The 22545-nt window shown below is 41.8% G+C and overlaps 1 protein-coding gene across 4 annotated transcripts in view; it reads right to left on the minus strand.

Annotated features, from left to right (window-relative positions):
• The window catches only part of LOC111868691, a 264586-nt gene that overhangs the window by 134689 nt on the left and 107352 nt on the right, over positions 1-22545 (minus strand). The window contains exon 1 of one of the 4 annotated variants that reach the window (XM_033753207.1): positions 16951-16969. The exons of the other annotated variants lie outside the window; for them this stretch is intronic. The gene's annotated coding sequence lies outside the window, so the exon portion shown is untranslated. Of the gene's footprint in view, positions 1-16950; positions 16970-22545 lie in introns of those variants that run through there. 4 annotated transcript variants of the gene reach the window in all.

Consider the following 22545-nt stretch of genomic DNA (forward strand, 5'->3'; position numbering starts at 1 on the left):
TCGTGATGTCAGCTTTCACCTGTGATTTGTAAGATGATTAAATCAAAGAGAGACATGCAGGCTATACAATACACATGGGTAAACATGGCATGTATAAAAAATCTCAAGGGAATAAATCACTTGGGACGCGTGAACATAGACTGGAAGACACTATTATATATATTGTACAAAACTGGGTTTGTGATAATGTGAAATGTATTGAATTGGCTCAGAATACACCAGGCCAAGTTTGTAAGTAAACACGGCGATAGGGAGTAAGGGCGCCAAAACTATGCACATTGCCTTGACTAGTTGAATTATTATTACTTGGCGAGGGGACAGTGTAAAACAACGAGCATGTTGAATCACGAATTAAACTCAAATGCTAGGCGATGTGCTGTGCGCAGCTGCTATCGAATCGCCTTGTTTGTAGGCAACCCATTCTGTTATGTACTACGTGCATTTGTCTGCTCGACGAATAAACACACACACACAAAAAAACGTTGGTTTTGCTTAGCCATCGGGTCACGAAACTGACAGTAGCGCAGCCAAACTGAACTTTATTTTAATTTGCAGTTATAACGACAGACCGTTTCTGTGGTCTAGTGGTCAGACTTCCTGGCTACAGATCCAGAAGTTCGGGTTCGATTCTCGGCTCTAACTGATTTTCTGAGAAGTAGTGGGTCTGGAACGGGGTCCACTCAGCCTCGTGAGGATAACTGAGGAGCTAGTTCAAGGAAATAGTGGCTCCGGCCTAGAAAACCGAAATTAACGGCTGTTGTGGATTCGTTGCACCGACCACGCGACGCCCTCTATCCGCAAAACTTGGTACTAACTTCGCCGACAAGCGGCAGTCGCTCGGTCGGTATAGTTCGCTTGCAGACTAAAACCACGGAGTTATTTTTTGTTTGGTTATAACGACAGGCTTTACTTGAAACGTGCGTTCTCTTTTACATACGAACGGCGCACGATGGAGACGAAGTTTTGCAGACTAATACTGGTCCCCAGATCGGACAAAGAATTTCCAGCTTTAAATTTTAAACTTCTTCTAATTCTAGGAACTTCAGCAACGAACATGAATGACTCAAATGGCAATACAAGAAAATATTAAATTCGGAAAACGCCCTTAAAATCGTGACGCGTTTTCTTCCCTCCTCAGTCGAAGAGCCTCAGGATTAATACGCAGAGAAACAAACTTTTACATGTTGCTTTATGCAAGCAGTAAACATGAACTGGCCCTTTCTGCGAAATACAAAGACTGAAGTTCTTTTGGGGGACTAAGATCCAAGAATCGACATTTAGGTCTCATGATTAACTGTGATTCCTGATATGCGGAATGTTGATATGACTTTGATCGGATAGCGCTCTCTTCTGTTTTTAGATTACTTTAATTATTTTGAAGAAAAATTAATGTATGTCTGTGTGTCTTTGCGTCTGAGAGTCTCTATGTGTAAGCCCCAACAACTTCTGAATGCCTGAACCAGTCCTTATGAAACTCAGTATGTATATCATGACATCTGAGCCCACCTTAATGGTGTAATTCATAAGCCCCTTTTATTAGTTATACCAACATTACAGCCTCTCAGATTTCTGAGACAAAATCTTAATATTGCTTGGACACCTGCACCAATCTCTATGAAACTTAGTATGTATATATTATGCCATTTGGGTTCATTTCAATGGCGTACTTCATAAATTCCTCTCACCAGTAGTACCAACACTATACCCTCTCAAATTGTTCAGGTAATGCCCTTAATGTTACTTGAATTCATGAACCGATCATAATGAAACTTGGTATGTGTCATGCCATCCGACGTCATCTCAACAGCATACGTCATAGGTCCTTCCCTTTAGTAATACCAACACTGCAGCCTCTCAGATTGTAGAGGTAATAGCCTCAATGTTATCTGAACGCCAAAACCAATCTTCATGAAACTTGGTATGTGTATTATGCCATCTGAGGCCAACTAAACAGTATACTTCATAAATCACTCCCATCACTCCCATCACTCTCAAAATATACTGTTTTTTACTTCATTACGCATACATACTGAAGTTCTCTTTCTACTTATCGTAACAGATACTCAGATTATAGTGAAAGGAAAGCAGCCGATTAGTTATTCTCTTAACTTCTCTTTATATATTGTCAAAATACATGGTTCGGCCCAGATATCGGCTATCACGACTGAATTTTTCGTTGTTCCCCTTATTCTGCCCAAGAATGTGCTCGAATACTACATAAAATGGTTCCTTTCACACCTTTCAAAATTTGTTATTAATAAAGGTTTCTGTTATTAGACGCGTCGTCAAATAAACCATAAATAAATAAGAAAAGTACGGGCTTAACGCATGCTGAGCTACAAATGCAGCTTGTATCTAAATCATATAGAAAAGTGTAAAATTAAATACACATATATACAGGCCTATATAGACATTAATGTTTGGATCTTCTATTTTATCGCAGTCATAACTAAAGTAGCGGAAATCTTCTGTGGTAATCCGATATAAGATAAAGACCGAGTTGCATAGGAACCCGCCTCGGATCAACTGCAGCCTGTTGTCTTGAAGTAAAATTCTGCCACTTTATAACGAAGACACTAAATACACTAAAATTCTGATCGCCCCGCAATCCTTTAATCTACATTACCCACACTCGATTTGCCCTCGTTTCCTCAGAGGTTCGATATGACGTCAAGGGGCGAGAACCTACCTACAAATTTTAGCCACGGAACAAATATTTTGACAGGATGGACTGACTGACATGCAGCGTACAGAAGTCCTAGCCCGTGTTTCTGTTTCAGCGTCAGGGAAGTGAAGCTCGGGGATTAAGAATCAGCCATTCCTGTCTTAAGAAGAATCTATAGGATTTAACAAAAAGTACACAAAGCCGAACCTGATGCTTTAAACCTCCTGCTTCATCCCAGTCAGCATATACAGGGTGTCCCAGGAGGAATGTGCCGGACTTCGGGAGGGTGTTCCTTATGTTAAAGTATGTCGATATAACCAAAACACCTATGTCCAAAGTTGAACGGTTACGGAGATAATGGCCAGAGAAGTGTGAAACTTTGACAGGCGTTACACACTTGTTAATTACCAAATACAAGTTAAAGCTGGCAGGAATACGTGGTTTCTGTAATGTTAATAATGTACGTAACATCAAACTAACTTGTGAGTGACATGAAGCCTGGGACATTCTGTATGTAAGTGTCCCTTTAGATATGTTTAGGTTTGTTGCTATTCCAAATCGCTACGGAGTAACAAGGATTTAGGTCTGTTTGCCTGTATCTCTATTCCTGTACCTTGAACTCAGCCCTCTGTTCGTAATTCAATCGCATATTTGTACGTACAGTCACAACATCTGCTTACCCATTCCCCTGTGCCGAAGTACTGTAAGTGAGGAGGCTGACTCAAGCACGCTCAAGCAGTAAGTTTTCAGACAGATATGCAACAGTTTTCCTGTTCGGACTTCTATCGAGATACCGATTATCTTGAGCTTTTCCTTGATTCTCTTTAGTTATTCCAGGCAAATACCGAAATAGCACCATTTTTTTTCATTGCTAGTGGGGTGGGACTAAGTCCCTTGCACTGCGGCCACCTCTGGCCTATTGTACCAGCCCCAGATGATAGGTGAGGGTGATTGTGGAGCAATTTGTGGAATGAAGATTGGCAGGGGAAACCGAAGTACTCGGAGAAAACCTGCCCCAGCGCCACTTTGTCCACCACAAATCCCACTTGACCAGACCCGGGATCGAACCTGGGCAGCCGCGGTGGGAAGCCAGCGACTAACTGCTTGAGCTATGGCGCGGCCTAAATGGCACCTTAAATAAAGCCATTAATACTTTCTCCTACATTCATTCCAATTCCTTATTCACTACCGTCCATCGGTTCGACCTAATACATTCTGATGAACTGACAGTGTCGTTACATAAACTACGATACGTAAATATGAAGGTCGTAGGGTGACACCAAGGTCAGAAGTAGAGAGGAGTGAGTGGTTAGTTAAGAAGTGTGGCCGTTTTACCCCCCTTAACAGTTTGGTAGGAGGCCGGGTGGTTCTGAAAACAGGTTTGGACACCGCGAGAGGAGGAAAAATACGTATATCACATCTGCCAGGAATAGAACCCTTGTCGTCCAGCGCGTCAACTCATGGTATGGCCCTTTCCTAAAGACCATGTGCACATACATATACCAGCCTACCTAAACGTTTCAATGTCCATCTAACTGTAGATTTGCTTACGTAACTACAGACCTGCCGAGCACGGTCTAAGGCATGGACTGAGGCCGCGCCATAGCTCAAGCGGTTACTCGCTGGCTTCCCACCCCGGCGGCCCGGGTTCGATCCCGGGTCTGGTCAAGTGGGATTTGTGGTGGACAAAGTGATGCTGGGGCAGGTTTCCTCCGAGTACTTCGGTTCCCCTGCCAATCTTCATTCAACCAATTGCTCCACAATCACCCTCACCTATCATCTAGGGCTGGTACAATAGGCCAGAAGTGGCCGCAGTACAAAGGACTTAGTCCCACCCCACTAGCAATAATAAAAAAGGTATGAACTGTCTTCGTCCGCTAGAACACTGGGATCGTGGGTTCGAGTCCCGTTTGAGGCATGTATGTCTGTGTGTATTTATTCTGTGTTTGTGCTGTCCTATGTGCAGGTAGTGTGAATTTGCAAAGGGCTGATCTCCCGTCCAAGAAGTCCTACCGATTATGTGAATGATCAAGACACTGAATAAGCGGCAATGTCCAACAAACGGCTGTAGAGCCATAGACAGGTAAACTACGGACCTACTCATGAATATGGCTGTTTACCTAGTCCACACCTCTGTGTACGACTATAACTCTATGTGTGTATGATTATATACAACTCTCCGTTTGTTGATCTGTCAATCCATCGGATTTTCTACTTGTGCATCCACTGATATGTACCTCTCCCATTTAACTAACTCCATGAAGCTAATTCTCTCACAGATATTCGAGAAAATGTCCGCCTTTTATGAAATTGGTTCCTGTCATGTGTCAAATTATCCCGTCCACATGCTCAAACACCAGTTTCTGCATATCCACTTTACAGTCAACTTCCCCTCTCTGTATAGGTGACCCTAATGGTGGGTTCCTTCCAGGTTTTTAGATTAAAACTGACATTGTGTTCCACTTCTTGCAGTCTATGTGAAACTTGCTACTTGTACACATACGGAACACAAAGTCAGAGCTACATAGTACATTGGGATGCTGCAATATAATATTTTAGAGTACACTTTTGTACACATTTCTCACATCATCTATGACTGCTACATGCCTTGTCCATATTCTCTTTCTGTGCTGAAACTCTCTTCTCCGTGGGTTATTTAATCACGCCTTCAGTATCGACACTCTACAGCCTCGGATGGTGAGATGACAGAGAAAATGGAAAGGATTTGGAAGGAAGCGAACGTAGCTCCCGAAATAGCCTGAGGGCACTGAAGAACGCCATGAGAGGCACAGCCAGGGGAATATTGGTTGAGATGCACCTCCCGAAAGAAAGTCTAGAGCGTTACATCCAGGCCACGTTGTTGGGTGTTAAAGCTCCTCGGATTGATTTCCCAGGCCAAGACTTGGCGAACTTCTCTACTGTGAGAGATACAAAGGATATTAAGGTAATAAAGGTAAAGTTGTCCATGGGCTTAACCATGAAGACGTATGGGGGAGTGGATGTATAGATACACATTTTCTTGACCTCGGCATTACTTGGAGGTTAGTGGTCAGCTTCACGCCCCGGTCGCTTTACCCCCTGGGAAAGAGCCCCTGGTACCTATTGGATAAGAGGTTAAGTGAAAACCAGAACCGGTCTGGACGACATGAAGAAGTGAAAACTCTTGTCCCCACCAGGACTCGAACTCCGACCCCTCGGTCGTCCAGCCAGTAACCAATCGCTATACCGACTGCGCTACCCCAGCTCACATATCTTGGTAATGGTTACGATAAAATTAAATTTAATGTAATGTACTGCCTAACAGGCTAGAAAATCTATAAGAACAAGGACAGACCTCTTGCACTAACCGTGGGAAGTTTCGTTCACACAACACATATGTATAACAATAATTATTGTTATACGTGACAATATAATCAATTATAATTGATTATATTGTCACGTGTTGGGTGTAGAACGCGACAAATAACTTCACGCCGTATTAGAAATAGGGAATTTATTGAACACTCGCACTCACAGTTACACAATTCACAATTACACAAGTACTGCCATCTGCAGTATCACACATACTTCTGCTGTTTCCATTCACTCCGGCGAATGTTAGACTGCAACTAACTTCCGCTTCACTCGGCGACTTCACGTTCGACACTGTGTCACTCCTGATCACACACTCTCCTCACATAATGCTCAGCCGGCTTTTTGTACCGTTCCCTGTTGCCTCGTGTTATAGCGGTGTCCCCTTGTTACGTCACGGTGGGAAGTGCTGTTACGTCACCGCGGGGGAGGGAATGTTTACCGAGCGTTGCATAATGATGGAAGGAGTGAGGGTGTGACGTCACTCGTGAGACCGCAGATTTCACGTGACCCCTACTTCCTGTTGCGCCATCCACATCACAATATATTTATTTAGCTAAATGTATTGGTCACAGGGACCATATTCAGGCATTTAATATATTCATCACCTACTTTCTGCTAAATCTCTACATTGGCCATTGTTTACATACTGATCCTTGTTGAACTGTTCTGCCTATATTATGTAATACATTATTATTATTATTATTATTATTATTATATATGTCACGTGTACGTAACTCCCCACAGATGTATTATAACACAGCATGATGCCCCGCTACAACCCTCTTACCCTACGTTCACTGCAGTCAAACGCGAATTTCTTCAACAAAAAAAAAAAAAAACGAAAAATGCAAACGAATGAAATAAAAAGAGCAACAGAAATTAATCAATCAGAACAAGCACCCGAGAGTTCAGTGCTGGCTTACAGCATTCGGACATAAACCAGAAGAAAGCCTCTCATGCTGTCTTTACAGCATATGAACAGAAACAGGAACCCAATCCCCAGGCTCACAGCCTAACTTCATGGAAATTGAGCAGAAAGAGGACCCGATTTCACACGCTGAGTTCACAGAATTCTGGCAGCAAAAATAATTCGAATTTAGAGACTAACTTTACAGCACTCGAACAGGAAAATCAACCCAACATTTCAGTCTGTGTTTACAGCATTCGGACAGGAACAAGGCAGGACATCAAGCTGACTATTTCGTGTACATCTGTGTCTGTGAGTAGGAACACACAGTTTCACATTGTGAAGAAGTGAAGAAGGCGGAAGAGGATGTACGGTAGACACAGATGCGACAGTAACGATAGAGTTTACCTCGCTTAGAAGAGTAGGGTGTCTATATGTGTGTTACAGCCAGATGACTGTCCAGTGTTGGACTTTTTGGACAAGGTGATAAGTCCTTGCATTGGAAGAAAGCAACTATTTTCTTGACCAGCAGAATCACCATTGTTTTAAGATCCTAGTGAGTGTAATGATTTAGGTAAAAAATATTTTATTATACAAGTCATTACGTCGGAAATCAGAGAGCAGACGGGACAACAAAATGTAATTAATTGAATTTAATTTTCGTTTATTTCTTTCTTGAATAAGGAAAGAGACCGCAGGGAATACCAAGGCGTAGGTGTGTGGACAATATTAAAATTGATCTTAGAGAGATAGGATGGGATGGTATGGACTGGATTGATTTGGTTCAGGATAAGGACCAGCGGTGAGCTCTTATGAACACAGTAATTTTCGGGTTCCATAAAATGCTGGGAGATCCTTGAGTAGCTGCACAATTGGCGGCTTCTCAAGAAGGGCCCAGCTCCATAAGTGAGTGAGTGAGTTAATTCCATTTATCACCGTCGTTCCCAAATATTTTGTACCTCACCACAATTAAAATATCAATATTGAGAAGTAAAACCCATAAATATAATAACAAACTGTGTTTACGCATCTGTCGAATTGGGGGGTCATAATTTCCAGGCCAAATTCCGAAATTCTGTTCACAATGAGGAGCACAATTTGGTCACTCACGAGAGGTTTGATGGGTTGACTTCGAGAGAGGGTACATGAATTATCATGAGAGTGCATGATTCATCATGATTAAAGTCAAAAAGCCATTCCATTTTAAGATATGGCATACTTATATACATATGGACAAAAGATGGCCCGTTTCGCCTCCTTGCCCCTCTTTGACTTGTGCACCCCTATATCGGCACCCGTCCGAGTCCAATCATGCACTTCAGTTCCTGACAGTTATCTGCATAATGCTTCATGACCTCCCTCAATACCTGGAGCTTATCAAAATGCATCAGACTCTCACATCTGTGTTAGAGCATTTCAGTGATTCACTTGATTTCAAGTACCCCATCGCTAATGCGTCGCGTTTAATTATGACATATTCTTGCTATCTTTCTATTCAAAATTAATTATCATTTATTAAAACAATTTTGGAGATCCAACATTCAAATGTTTCACTATATACATACCAGTAAGCGTAGTGTATGGTATGTTATTTATATCTTCATCAGAAGAAGGTATAATTCGAAAAAAAAACAACAAAAACTTTCAACCAAAATACAATCTGTGAACGAAAGATAATGTATCAATGAATTACTTTCCGTTTACTGTTTGTAAATGTATTGTCCCAGTATAATTAAGCCCGTCGAAATTACAACATAAAATTTGTTGCTGTTATCAACATCATATATGATGCTTGATTGGCCGATTTACTGTTCAACCCTGAAGACGGAGACAATACGTTCCCCCGAAACGTCGACACATATCTATGCTAAAAGACAGTAAGTACTCTTCATAGTCGCGTCACCTTGAGAACTGCAAATATTGCATCACACTCCGGCACTATGCACCTGTTTCACAATGGCTCACTCTTGAGGGACACTTCTGAAATCACAGCATGTTCGAATATGCTTACTGTCACATGGAAGCTTCACAATGTTGAATTTTACTAAACCTGACACTGTGGCCGCACCATAGCTGGCTTCCCACCGCGGCGGCCCGGGTTCGATCCTGGGTCTGGTCAAGTGGGATCTGTGGTGGACAAAGTGATGCTGGGGCAGGTTTTCTCCGAGTACTTCGGTTTCCCCTGCCAATCTTCATTCCACCAATTGCTCCACAATCACCCTCACGTATCATCTGGGGCTGGTACAATAGGCCAGAAGTGGCCGCAGTACAAGGGACTTAGTCCCACTCCACTAGCAATAAAAGAAAAAAACCTGACACTGAGCCTTAGTCCATTACGTGATATGTAGACCAGAAAGAGCCTACGCACGTCATTCCCATTCAGTGAGCGACTGTGCGCCTTTGAAGAACTAGAACCTGTTACCGATTTCACTTCCACCACAAGTAAATACACAGGCATCCTGGGGGAGTAATAAATTGCAATTAATTCGCTTTTTTGTGGTTCTATGTTCCCACCGTCCTTCTTCCGTGGTATCGGCCCTCGCCCAGCGGGTGTCCATTTGTATTATTAAATTCGCAGCCGGTTTTTTCTTTCATAATCAGAAAACAGCGGGCGACAGTCGCCTGTAAACCGACAGACCCGTTTATCTCGACACTGTACAGTATGCTTATCTACGGAATAAGGTTTCTAGCTTCATCATATCAGTTTCATTGTTCAACGAAAGTGAAAGGTCTTCGAATTCTTACTTATTGAGATGCGTGGCCTGTTTAGCTGTCCCTTTTCTATTCGTGAGTGAACTTATTAATGACATGGAACATAGTATTTATTCAAAAGCGAATAGTCCCTCAGATACCGAAAAATTTCCTTTCGTCTTACGGAACCAACTTGACCGTGCCCACAAGACCCAGCATCAGGTCCCTGCCTTGAGTCAAATGAATAAAATTCACTCCTTCCCACTCCAATTCTACACCGCATTCCGTATTGATGGGTACTTTTACTGAAAGTCATTGGAAACATCGTCTAGAAATTTGCCACTTTCTGGTTGTTTCCATACAACTCCATAACTCCACCTCTTGAATTGGTGTGTTCGTACAGACTGGACATTATTCAGAATACCTTCTTTTGCATTTCAAATATGAAAAACATTCGCTGAATTATCCAGGAGTTACACAGAAAAGACATTCTAAAGTTAACACATTTTCGACAGAAAAGTACCTAATATGTATATTGTAACGTGGACAGCCAGAGAGTTTCTGGGTAGCGAACCGGTAAACACCCTGCGACCGAATACACATAAGGCGACAATGGAAAATGTCTCAGAGGATGAATGTTGTTGCGCGTTGCTAGGCAACAGCGCATCAATGAAGACGCTGGCTAGAAATCACGTGACTTGTTCTCTGTGACCTCTTCCTTAGGCAACAATAGAACTGTGTTTTCTCTGCCTGGTCCGTGCCGAAAGCTTATAATAGAAGTGAATGCAGGTACAGTAAGTTAAAATACAGAGCCTTCCTGTCGTTAGGGAGGGCTCCCCACAATAATAAGACCATAAGTGTCAGACAGGAATACATATCTGGTCATGAGCACCAGATTGGGCTCGACACCAAGAGTGAGTGAGTGACTGACTGACTGACCGACTTCAGTCGCAATGTGACTCTAACTTTGACTTTGGACAGTAAGTCGGTCGTAAGTTGGAGGGTACAAGAGGTCGTCATGTAAAGACTTGGCGTGTGATTTGAATACTTTGTGTGTGATGTAGTGCAGTGGTATTGGAAGTGTACGATTTCATTCCTGTGTTATACATCCGTGAAGACTAGTGGAAGTAGACTGAGAAGATTAGTGTGGAGTGATTGTAAATTGTGTAAATCAGCAAGAGTGTAATAATTATTTGTAGTTACGAACCGTAGGTTGTTAATAAATAAAATTACCATTCCGAACCGGTCTCTAGTCACCTAAACAATACATAAATCTAATAAGACAGCGAGTGAAATTATTTCTTCATTTGCATACTTATCGGTGCTCCGTAAACTAAATACGTCACACAGAAGGTCGAGATGATAACACAAGGTACTTCTGTTGGCTGAGCATTTATATGGACTAGTTTTTTAAAACCGTGAAAGCCTCAGTCAGATTTATCAACGCCTATAACAAGATTCGATTGCGAGGAATGCAAAATACCTAGCAGAAATACTATCCCTTACATCGCGGAGTTCCCTTTACAACGAACATAGTACTGTAGTAAAATAAAGGAAATACTATCTCTGTTCCTGAAACTAAGACATAAGATATAGAGGCGAAGAGAAAACTTCATGCGTTCTTAAATTCGGTACTTGACGGGAATAATCAGTTTTATAATTCGGTTGCTTTGCACCCGGATTCTCATTGAATATGTGACTGGGTACGCCCTAAAACAAATCTGAATTCGGTGACGAAGAAGGGGATTTGGGATTCTCATGGCAGTGACTAAGAACACCACAGTTTTCCGAGATGTGGAACCATGCAGTCTGCTAGAACTTCACCAGCATTTCGGAGGAACGTGCACCCTTCCCGCAAGGTTTACTCTCTTAACCTTGAAGACTGAGGTAGCGGGTCCATCCGAAAGCTTGGTAACTTCTTCCGGATTACATGGAGTCGCATCCCAGAAGATATAAATTTTCACGATGATCCTTGCCCCGGTTGTCCACAACTTAGACAGTCAGTCTGCTGGCCAACTTCTCCCCCCCCCTCCAAAATACAATAAAACGTACAGCTAGAGGAAGATTTCATTTACAATTTCACATTGCTCTGTGGTGTCTAGTCACCAAATTCGTTCGAGCGATTTTCATGTAGCTGCTTAGAAGTCTCCACAGCGCCACGCTTTGAGGCTGAAAACAAAGATTCATGGCTTTAGTCTGTAAGGAAACTATACCGACCGAGCGACCGCCGCTTGTCGGCAAAGTTAGTGCAAACTTTAACGGATATAGGCTGTTCGTGGTCAGCGCAACGGGTCCTAACGACCGTTAATTTCGGTTTTCTAGACCGGAGCCGCTACTTTTCCATTCAAATAAGTCCTCAATTATCTTCCCGAGGCTGAGTATGCTCTGCTTCAGACCCAGTAATTCCCAGAAAATCTGGTAGCGACGAGAATCGAAAGAGGGACCTCTGGATCTGTAGCCAGGAACTCTGACCACTAGAAAATCGACATAGAAACCTGCTATCGTCATTGCGATGAAACTGCGAATGCGAATAATTAACGTGCTCCCAGATATGGGATCAATGGATAAGAAATCAGCCATGCGGTTGCTGCAGACGCGAACCGTAAACTAATCGCATTACACTAAAGCAGGGGGAGGAGCACACAGGCAGCCTAAGGGCTTCACGAAAGTTCTGAAAATGTCTTGAATTAGCTGAGTAATTAGCTATCGAACCACATAACTAAAACTTTTCTAGTGATTTACACTATCCTGAACACAATTCACCGGTTTATAACTGATTTCACTGTTCTCCATTTTGTATTCTTCTCTCTTACTTCTCCCCTTCCTTCCAGTTGCCACAAAATGGTCGCCGCAGCTACAGGAAAATCTGGCCACTGGACCATTTCTTTAACCAGTTCAGATCCACGACTGAGATTCCCTGAAATTCATTTTGACATTATATTCGTGTGAAATTTTTTCAGACATCCATCATAATTTCTCACCACAGAGTTAGTATCTAACAGAACCCGAGGATTCAGCACCTCTGATGCAGAAGTCTCACAAAGGACAATCTCGTCAGTCACTTTCGTCCAGTTGAGATCATTAGAGCTTATATCTCTACTACGATCCATTTTAATATTATCCTCCTCTCTATACGTCGGTGTTCGAGGCGGCGTAATTATAGTGAACACATAGTTTATTATTATTATTATTATTATTATTATTATTATTATCTCGTAGATCTCCCTTTCTTCTGTTTACAGTTAGCAATGATGAGGAGGGGTAAATCCTGTATGGTAGGGAGACCGGTCGTCCCTATTTAATGGGATCGTCACATTTTAGAGTTAGCAATTCCGTTGTCGTGACAAAGATTAAACGGAGTACCAAACCAGGTAATCCCGTCCTTCACAACAATGCTAATTTATTTAGCTGTTACATGATGAGTTAACCTCACACACACATCGTAAGTGGAACCGACCGCTCATTAAAGGTACTTCATTAGACGCTACTTAAGAATCCTCCAGTTAGGAACAATCCAGCACGATATCAAATACATCTCTGATGTTTATGAAAACAACTGAAAAATATAAAAAAGACTGAATTTTATGAGTTTGATTGTGTTGAAAATATAAGTAAAAGACCTCATGTAGCCGAGCGATCTAAGGCATGCACTGTCTTCGCTCTCTCAGAAGCCGGGATCGTTGGTTCGAATCCACTCAAGGTATGGATGTTTGTGTGCGTTTCTCTTGCGACGAGCTGATCACCCGTCCAAGGAGTCCTACCATATGTCTAAGGTCTAGTAAAACCGAAGTGAAACGGAGAATTTCATGGAGGTAGGCCTAGGCCCACTGGGGCTGTAGCGCCAATAAAAAAAGACCTCATGAATGAAACAGGAACTGAATTAAAACAGTTGAAAGCTGGTTCCAAATATTCGAATGTTTGCGAAGTGAAAGCATTTCTTTAAAAAGCTCTGGGTACAAGTGCAGCCACAAGAAAATTATTTTCCTTTACAAATTCTCTATGGATATGGGTAAACACCAAATGTCAGTAGTTACTATAGGATTCTGACGATGGTGTATAACACACTGATATATTGGGTGTCAAAAATAGTCCGAATTTTCCATAGTCGGTCATAATTGTCGACTTGTCTGTCAATTCCTGCACTGTTGTCTGTAAAGTGAAGGAAGAAAAACCAGGACGATGGATAAAGTCCAGAAACCCAATATACCAAATGTCAGGTACAAGAACCTGTACAAATATGTTCAGTTTTTTTTAATCTGGCCACTCTAAAGTACAGACCTACTTATTTCAGTGGCATAGTGTGGCACACATACAATTATTTCACGGTGGCTGGTTGCACCACCATTTGCAAAATCCTCGTCAGGATTAATGAAAGTTACCAAAGGCACCCTGAAATAAAACGCAATCCAGTGAAATTGTTTAATCACTCGTTCACGTCTACGCCACAGTTTTAATAGCACAGAATGCTTCATATCATCACAATCGACACTTGTTGGAAATATTCCGGTCTCCATGGCAACCACTGTTTCACGTCATGAAACTGTAATAACCTGCCGTCAGTTCTATCTCTTGTTGGCAGAACAGGAGAGAAGCCGCTCGATGGCTCGAACGCCAGGCTGGGCGTGTGTTCTCATGAAGTATTCTGACGAAATTTGAATTTAAGATTCTGTGCAGTGTAATCTCTACTTTGCTCTATAACTGGATCTACTTTTAGCCTATTTAACGATGCTGTCACTAACTCAGAACTCTATAGAGGCAAATGTCTGGATGGTAGTGAATAATGAAGTGGAAAATGAAGAAAGCAGTCTGCTTTTACCGTTCTCACGGTCTTGTCGCTTGCAGATTTCTTATACTTTTTCTTCTACCCTGAAGATGGAGGCGATACGTTCCTCCGAAACGTCGGTTAACACCACATATACACGGTGCCAAATCCCAGAAGACTGCTTTCCTCATAGTCACCGCCGTGAAAGCCTCAAATCTTACACAATGAATTGGAAAGTTTGTGGATGTAGGCGACCGTGGCCTGTTTTTAAGGCACTATCCCAGAATCTGCATGGACGGACTGAGTAAACCCACAAAGTCGCAATAAGGATACAGAGTTACTGGGTTTTCGGACTTGTCCATCGTCCGGATTCTAAATAACTAAGTAAAAAACACAACGTTTCGGAAACTGGATCTGTTTCCGTCCTCAGGTGAGGGAAGACACCTACTCTGTTGGGTCCCTTAGAAAGAGCTAGTCTCAATCACTGGACAACCGAAGTTGTCTGGCATACAATAAGTGTTCCGGTTTGGCCAGCATCATCAGTAGCTTAGTAAAAACCAGAATATGAAGCAGTAACTGTTCTCTTTGCTATAGCTGAGTCAATGAAAGAATCAGCACAGATCCCCCCTCCGTTTGCCTAGTACCTACCCCCACAGATGTGCCATCCCCACTCCCATCATCTGCCTCCGTCTAAGGGCCATACGAGTACATCATATAACACGTGGGGGAGCAGGCAGCCGACTATGCCGTTCCTTTCGTTGACTCTGCTGTACATATGCCAACACTACATTTGTATTTGCAATAAACAGAAGTCAAGCGTTATGGGGGATTCTGACACTCTAAGATGAAAAATACAGTGGATCAGAATATTCTGAAACAACAAAGTTTCAATATTGTGTTATTTCCGAGTTGCCAAAATCCCCGTTGTCAACTGGGATCGTTACAGATAGAAATCCATTGTTAACACAGCTATCATTACTGGAGGCATGATATTCAATGAGGCACAGGTCGTACCGTGGGCTAAGCTGATCAACAGTATGTATGTATATATATTGTTGCGTCTTTATGGCTCCGTGACCAATAGTAACGGGTTCTGAATTGGACGACTGGATTTACTGAGACCTTCTTTTATAATCACTATTTTTTTTCCCCTTGGCACTACAGCCCCAGTGGGCCTAGGCCTACCTCCATGAACTTACAATCACTCTTAATCACAATCAATTACAACACCTAACAATCACTGACTGCCTAAGCCTCGCTCCATTCTGCTGGACTACTACTGTCTTCTCTGCTACTGTGACTGACTTGGTTCTGATTTACGAATCACTCACTCCTGTTTCACGAAGGAATTCCGAAGGACGAATGAACGACTGAGTTACTAACGGCTCCCCATGTACGACTGCCGAAGGACGAACGAATGAATCTTCTTGAGTTAATCAACGCATTTTCAGGCAACGGCTCCGTAAATAAGGTCCAACATGCAACACTAGATGAGGCCGTGTTTTCTATGTCGTCGGCGCCACGCCAAGTGCTGGTAAAGGACCAATTAACTTGCAGTCTGACACGTGACAAGTGTTTTCTGTGGGGTCCGTGTCAAAGAATTATAAGAAGATCCAGAATACCCGATAAGGCAGTCCAGCAGGATTGAATTGAGAGTTCAGTTCTGTACCGGTGGCTGCGAGGAGAACATTTTATATGTATATTTGGAGTGTGTAAGTCAATGAAAACAGTGTTGAGGCTAAACTATAGCTGAGATCTGTTACCTAGCAAAGACTAGTGCAAGCAGATAAAGAAGACCTTATTTGTGTGTTATAATTGCGGTAATCTTGAGAGTATACCTAAGAACTAACTGTAGTTACGAATTGTGAATATCCAATAAATCGAATTGCCAATCCAAACCCGCGTCTACAGTCACACCTACACGTGACAGTGTGTGTATATATATATATATACTCTTTATTGCATACAGGGCAGGATTTATTTTTATTTCGTTTAATATACACACTAAAGAGGAATAGAAGGCCTAATTAAATTTAAAGTTACAGAGCTTAATGACACGGGTCGCATATTTTACTTTGTGCAGCCACTGTTGAACGATGAGCTGCTTTGTGAAATCTGACAAAGATTACTTAACGACATTTTCATTATGAACACATCCAACGATGCGGTGGTTGAATAATGAATTGTAAAAGACTTTAAAGGAGGTGGCCACAGCCTAATCGGGTTACAATTCTAAAATTTGCCTGTACTGACAGAGATCTGAACCGAGCACCCACAGAACACAAATCTACAGCTTTACTTCTATGCCAGCCTGTTTACTAAAAGAGGTCGCGAGTATCATGTTTACTAGGCGGTAGGCTTAGACTGAACCTGACTGTACGAAAACAGGATGCATCCGGGACATTTCAGGATGGTATCCTAAATGAAAACCTTCATTAAAATTCGTTCACTGATGCCGGAGGTGAGTGAAACATATTGAAGAACAAAATTACTTCTCCATTATATGTTTACATTTTACACTGAGTGCAAAGAACACTTGAAACTATAAGTAAGTTGTACTCGCTTACCTACCCCTGCCAGTGCATATTGGTATCCAGGTGTACCGGAATTCGACCCTTTCCTCTAGGTGCTCAGTGAAAACGATGGCGTTCTTACTTACCTGTAAAACAAAAATGATCACGTTAGGTAATTACGTTAAGTGGAACTGCGTCTTCCTTCACAAGAATTCACTAGTTTCTTAATACTATAAACACAAAACATCGAAAATGTCGACCTTTAAAAAACTGCTGACTGCGGTGGCATGAAGACTGGGACCACTATCTCATTCATTCATTCATCAATCTGTCAAGATGACAGGTCCACAGTCTCTTCCAAAACAGTCCCTCCACTTGATGCGACCTAGAGAATATCCTCTTCTGTCCCCAAGGTCATCCAGCATCTTCTTACGTCTTCTTCCTCGCCTTCTGGTCACTTCTATCCGCCCCTCTATATTTCCTTCAATAACTTCTTTTAGAAGACCACTATCTAGCGATGGAAAAATTTAGGGAGAGACTGGCAGTGAGTAAACAAACAACGCAAACACTTTAGATGAAGAGGTTCAATCTTAAAAAATTAAATGAAGTAGAGGAAAGAGCAGTATCATGTTAAAATCTCAAACAGGTTCGCGGCTTTGGAAAAATTTGATGATGATGTGGATATTAATAGAGCTTGGGAAACTATTATATAGACTACAAAATTTTCAGCCAAAGCGAATCCAGGTTAATATGAATTGATGAAGCATAAGCCATGATTTGACGAAGGATGCTCAGAATTATTATATCTGAGATAATAAGCCAAACTGAAATGGTTACAGGATCCAAGTGAAATAAACGGGGATAAACTGCACAATAAGACGTGAAGCCAGTAGGCATTTCAGGAATAAAAAGAGGGAATCCCATAAGCGTACAAAACTCCAAGCACTGAAATTCATGTTACAATTGCGTACATGTCTAAGTAATCTAGTAATGGATAGAGCTAGGTGGTTAGTTTCGTTTTCCGTCCGTTCTTCCCCCAAGTTAAAGAGGTTCCTGCAGCCAGTTCTAGAGAAAGCCGTATTAAAAATAATATCAAAAACCATTCCGGGCTTTGAACTAAGACATTTCAGTCCGTACCCAAATTTGTTGCTCATAACTACAGCAGCTTAGGATTTGCCAATATGAACCTCACCGGGAAGAATGAATGTAAGATTATTTCTGTCCTACTCTGTTATTTTATTTGTCATCTCACACAAAACTGCACCCTGTATAAAAAAAGATTAAAAACGAATTTTCAAGCTCATGTAATGAAGGCGTACTCATAATCTCTTCCCCTTTTAACTTACGTTTTTAAAATTCTGTGTAACAGTGACTTCCAGTGACATGGTATTCATATAGGGTGACATTCCCTGCATTCCGACCTGAAGGAAGTGGACGTGCACGTATCTACACAGAGAATATGTAGAGCCTTAAAGGGCTACATAACCGACTAAGCCCGTTCTATTTGAGAAGCTTTTTTTTTATTGCTAGTTGGCTGGGACTAAGTCCCATGTACTGTGGCCACTTCTGGCCTATTGTACCAGCCCCAGATGATAGCTGAGGGTGATTGTGGAGCAATTGGTGGAGTGAAGATTGGCAGGGGAAACCGAAGTACTCGGAGAAAACATGCCCCAGCTCCACTTTGTCCACCACAAATTCCACATGACCAGACCCGGAATTGAACCCGGTTCGCCGCGGTGGGAAGCCAGCGACTAACCGCTTGAGCTATGGCGCGGCCCTTTTGAGAAGCTAAGCGCTACTCAGATACCCAAAAAATTCTCAGCTTTTTAAGAAGTGCATTACCATGCTCACAAAACCTCACTACTGCTCCCTATCCTGAACCTCATGAATCCACGGCAGGTCTACATCCAGTTTACAGACCAATTAAGAAGACAATTTCTAGTTTGTGTTATAATAAAAAATCCGAACTTCGTTGAATTTTAGTTAAAAATGAAAAAAATTCCGTTAGTGGGGGGTGAAGTTCAACTGGGTCCACTCGGCACGGCGGCCACTGATTGGCCTATTGTACCTGCCCCCGGTGATTATGATGATGTAGAATGTGATGGAATGAAGATTGGCAGGGAAACCCAAGTACTCGGAGAAAACCCTCCCCAGCGTCACTTTGTCCACCACAAATCCCACTTGACCAGACCCGGGATCGAACCCGGGCCGCCGCGGTGGGAAGCCAGCGACTAATCGCTTGAGCTATGGCGCAGCCTATGAATTTTAGTTACTTGAACATCGCTGCAACTGTCAAGAAAGGCAACGTCCTTGCAAGCCAGAGTTATATTCTGTTATTAGATCCATACGAATCATCACTTGTGAAATACCTTAATATACTGATAACGAAACAGTCTTGTATCCATGTAAGACAAATAGGGGTTTGTGGTGTGTTTTATGAGCTAATGCGCGTATGAAACAATAGAACGGGTTGAATTCTTCCAGTTTTATTCAAATTATTTTCGATTTACCGGCAAGCGATTCAAGATCCCAGACAGCCTACTGGGTCTGGTGATTGTGTATTTAAAATAGGGCACGAGAGCGACAGTGCACCTGGCAGTGTAACCTGTTTACAGAGCAAACACAGGGCTCACTCAATAAACACACATTTCATAATCATTTGTTTGAAATGCAAAAACAAAGAGAAGGAAAAGAACGAGCTTGTGGCTTTGGGTTAGATTCAGTTCCACACATATTTCAACTGAAAGGAAGCATTTTCTAAACGAAATTCGCTGTGACAGAATTCATGGATCTTTTGACACGTATTCCCCCTTTAAGAAATGCAACAGCTGCTTAGCGCAGCGGTAGTACTTCTGACTTGAAAGGAACATATCCCGAAATATGTAGACCTAATCAAAATGTGAGTGCTTTCCAGATGAAGACTTGATCTACTCCTTCCAGTCGCATTATGAGCCTGGGTTCGACTCAGCCTCTAACAGAAATGAGCACCAGGAATCTTCCTGGGGTAAAGAGCTATCGGCCGGCGCGTAAGGCTGGCCTCACCGCTATCTTTGAGCTGACTGAAAACTGTGGGAGCCTCGACATCTCACAACCCTACGGGCCTCCACGGCTTGTTACAGAGATGGTTTTACCATTTTAACTCTGCCATGATACTATACACTGTAAGGTAAAAGATAAACAAGTTAAAGGCATCCCTGTAACAGGCCGTGGAGTTCCGTAGAGTTGTTGAGGCTCCCACATTTTCTAGACAATCGACTCACAGATGGCGGCGAGGTTGTCAGCCTTACGAGCCGGCCGTCCTTTACTCCCAGGAATATTCCTGGTACTCATTTCTGTCAAACGCTGAGTCGACCCCAGGGCCATATTGCGGCTGGAAGACTTGTACGGTCATAAATTCCATTATTAACACTAATCAGTTGTAACTGGCGAAAATTTATCCCTTTGAATTTCTTTCAATAAAACTTATGTAAATTAATAAGTACTCTACTTCATGCAATGTATCAGTTTCTTATGAGAAGATCAGGGTATGAGAAATTTTATAAAACTCTATTTTGAGCTTCATATGAGAATATTTTGAAACGACACTGGCCAAATTTTAATTAGACTGACAAAGTTTACTGCAGATCTCAAAATTCAGATTTAATAGAAATCCCTTGTGTATCTTGGGAGATTAAACATGCAGGTGGACTTGCAGGAAGATAATCTGCTTATTAAGAATTAAATTCAAAAGTTTAAGGAACGCATTAAAACATGATTTATTTCAGCATAGTAAATGTGATGAAACTGTTTTCTATATAGAAGAAAGCAGTCTTCTGGGATTTGGCACCGTGTATATGTGGTGTTAACCGACGTTTCNATATTCAGATTCTTGGCGTTCAGCTCCAAGAAATGTAGTTCTAAGATCTGTGGCCGTACATTCACATAGTAAGCTCAGATACTGCCATGAGACAGCTGATGTAAAGCATCCGAATTGTTGGCCAGAGAGAGTTTAAAAAATTTCAGCTACTTTTATGCCATTGTAGAAGCCGAAATTGTTTTGTTCTTGGGTATCTTTCACTGTACTAGCAGTACGCAACGAAAATAAAACGCTGTAAAAATTATGGACCATAACCTGTAGGAATGCTGAATTTGTATACATACACATGTGCGCACTTGTACAAACACACGTGCACACAAGCAAACAGCAAAATAAATACACAAAACTCTCTCTTCTGTTGCTAAGTTGCCAACTTAAAGGAAATCTGTCTTAAAGCGCAAATCATGTTGCTTTACAAATGGCACAAACTGGGGACTCCTCATTCATATTGTAAATCTTATATTACAAAATCTGTAAAAGATTATAAATATTACATAATAAGCCTTACATGTTGGCCTGTACCTAATTTACTAGATCTGTTATTTGTCACTTATCCTAAGAAATCGAAAATAGCAGAAACTCCGTGAAAACTAGTTCGAATCTTGAATTCCCCCTCTTCTCATTCAATATTCATATATATGAATATCTGAACTAGGTTCATTTCCAGTCGAATCACGATACAGACTCTGATCAGTTCATTATTCGATTACAGTCCTTCCCGGTTTCCCGAACAAACCAATAACATGTACACTCCCGTCCCCATTCATTTTGGATAATGAAGTACTTATCATATTGCGTAATTCATTGCCTTAAATTATCTGCAAAAACAAAACCCGTGCCCAGATTGCTACGATAATCTATGCATACATAGCACGGCCTTGCATATGTATGTCTACATGTTCAAGGTCTTAGTATACATTCAGTATAATTAATTAGAGCTGATCCGTTTTCATATAATGTTTCGGGGTAATAACCACCGTTGTAATAAAAAAACTTCGTGGCCTGTAGTCCGCAAGCGAACTATACCGACAGAGCGATTGCCGCTTGTCGGCGAAGTTAGTGCCAACTTTAGCGGATAGAGGGTGTCACGTGGTCAGCGCAACGAATCCCCACGGCCGGTTTTCTAGACCGGAGCCGCTATTTCCTTGAAGTAGCTCCTCAGTTATCCTCACAAGGCAGAGTGGACCCTGTTCCAGACACACTACTTCTCAGAAAACCTAGTAGCTCCGGGAATCGAACCAGGGACACCCGGATCTGTAGCTAAAAACTCTGATCAGTAGACCACAGAGGTAATACCAACGTGAAACATGTTTTGGAGTAATGTCCACTATTGTAACGTCAATGTGAAACATGTTTTGAAGTAATGTCCACTGTTATAATACCAATGTGAAACATGTTTTGGAGTAATGCCCACTGCTGTAATGCTAACGTGAAGGCTGTTTCTGGATAGGGCACTGTATAGAATTTGGTTTTATTACTGACATTTCTGGGGTTCTTACTGTCTCCTTCTTGAAAATATAGTGACTACCTAAATGATCCTTTCGATATATGTGGCATAGGTTCACATGGGAATTGAGCACAGCCCATGGATGAAAGTAGTTGGCAGAACTAAAAGGCTTTTAAAGGAAATCTATAATATAATTCATGCAAGTAAAAGTTTTGTTGCATTCGCAATGGTCTTACACGAGGCAATTCTTTGTTGCCATTGCTTCTCAACCAAGCTTTGCAATATATCATTAGGAATTTAAAAAATCAGGAATACATTTCATTTGTTCGGACACACAAGCTTCTGGACAT

Source organism: Cryptotermes secundus, unplaced genomic scaffold, assembly GCF_002891405.2.
Source record: "Cryptotermes secundus unplaced genomic scaffold, Csec_1.0 scaffold280, whole genome shotgun sequence".
In the NCBI taxonomy this organism is placed as follows: domain Eukaryota; kingdom Metazoa; phylum Arthropoda; class Insecta; order Blattodea; family Kalotermitidae; genus Cryptotermes; species Cryptotermes secundus.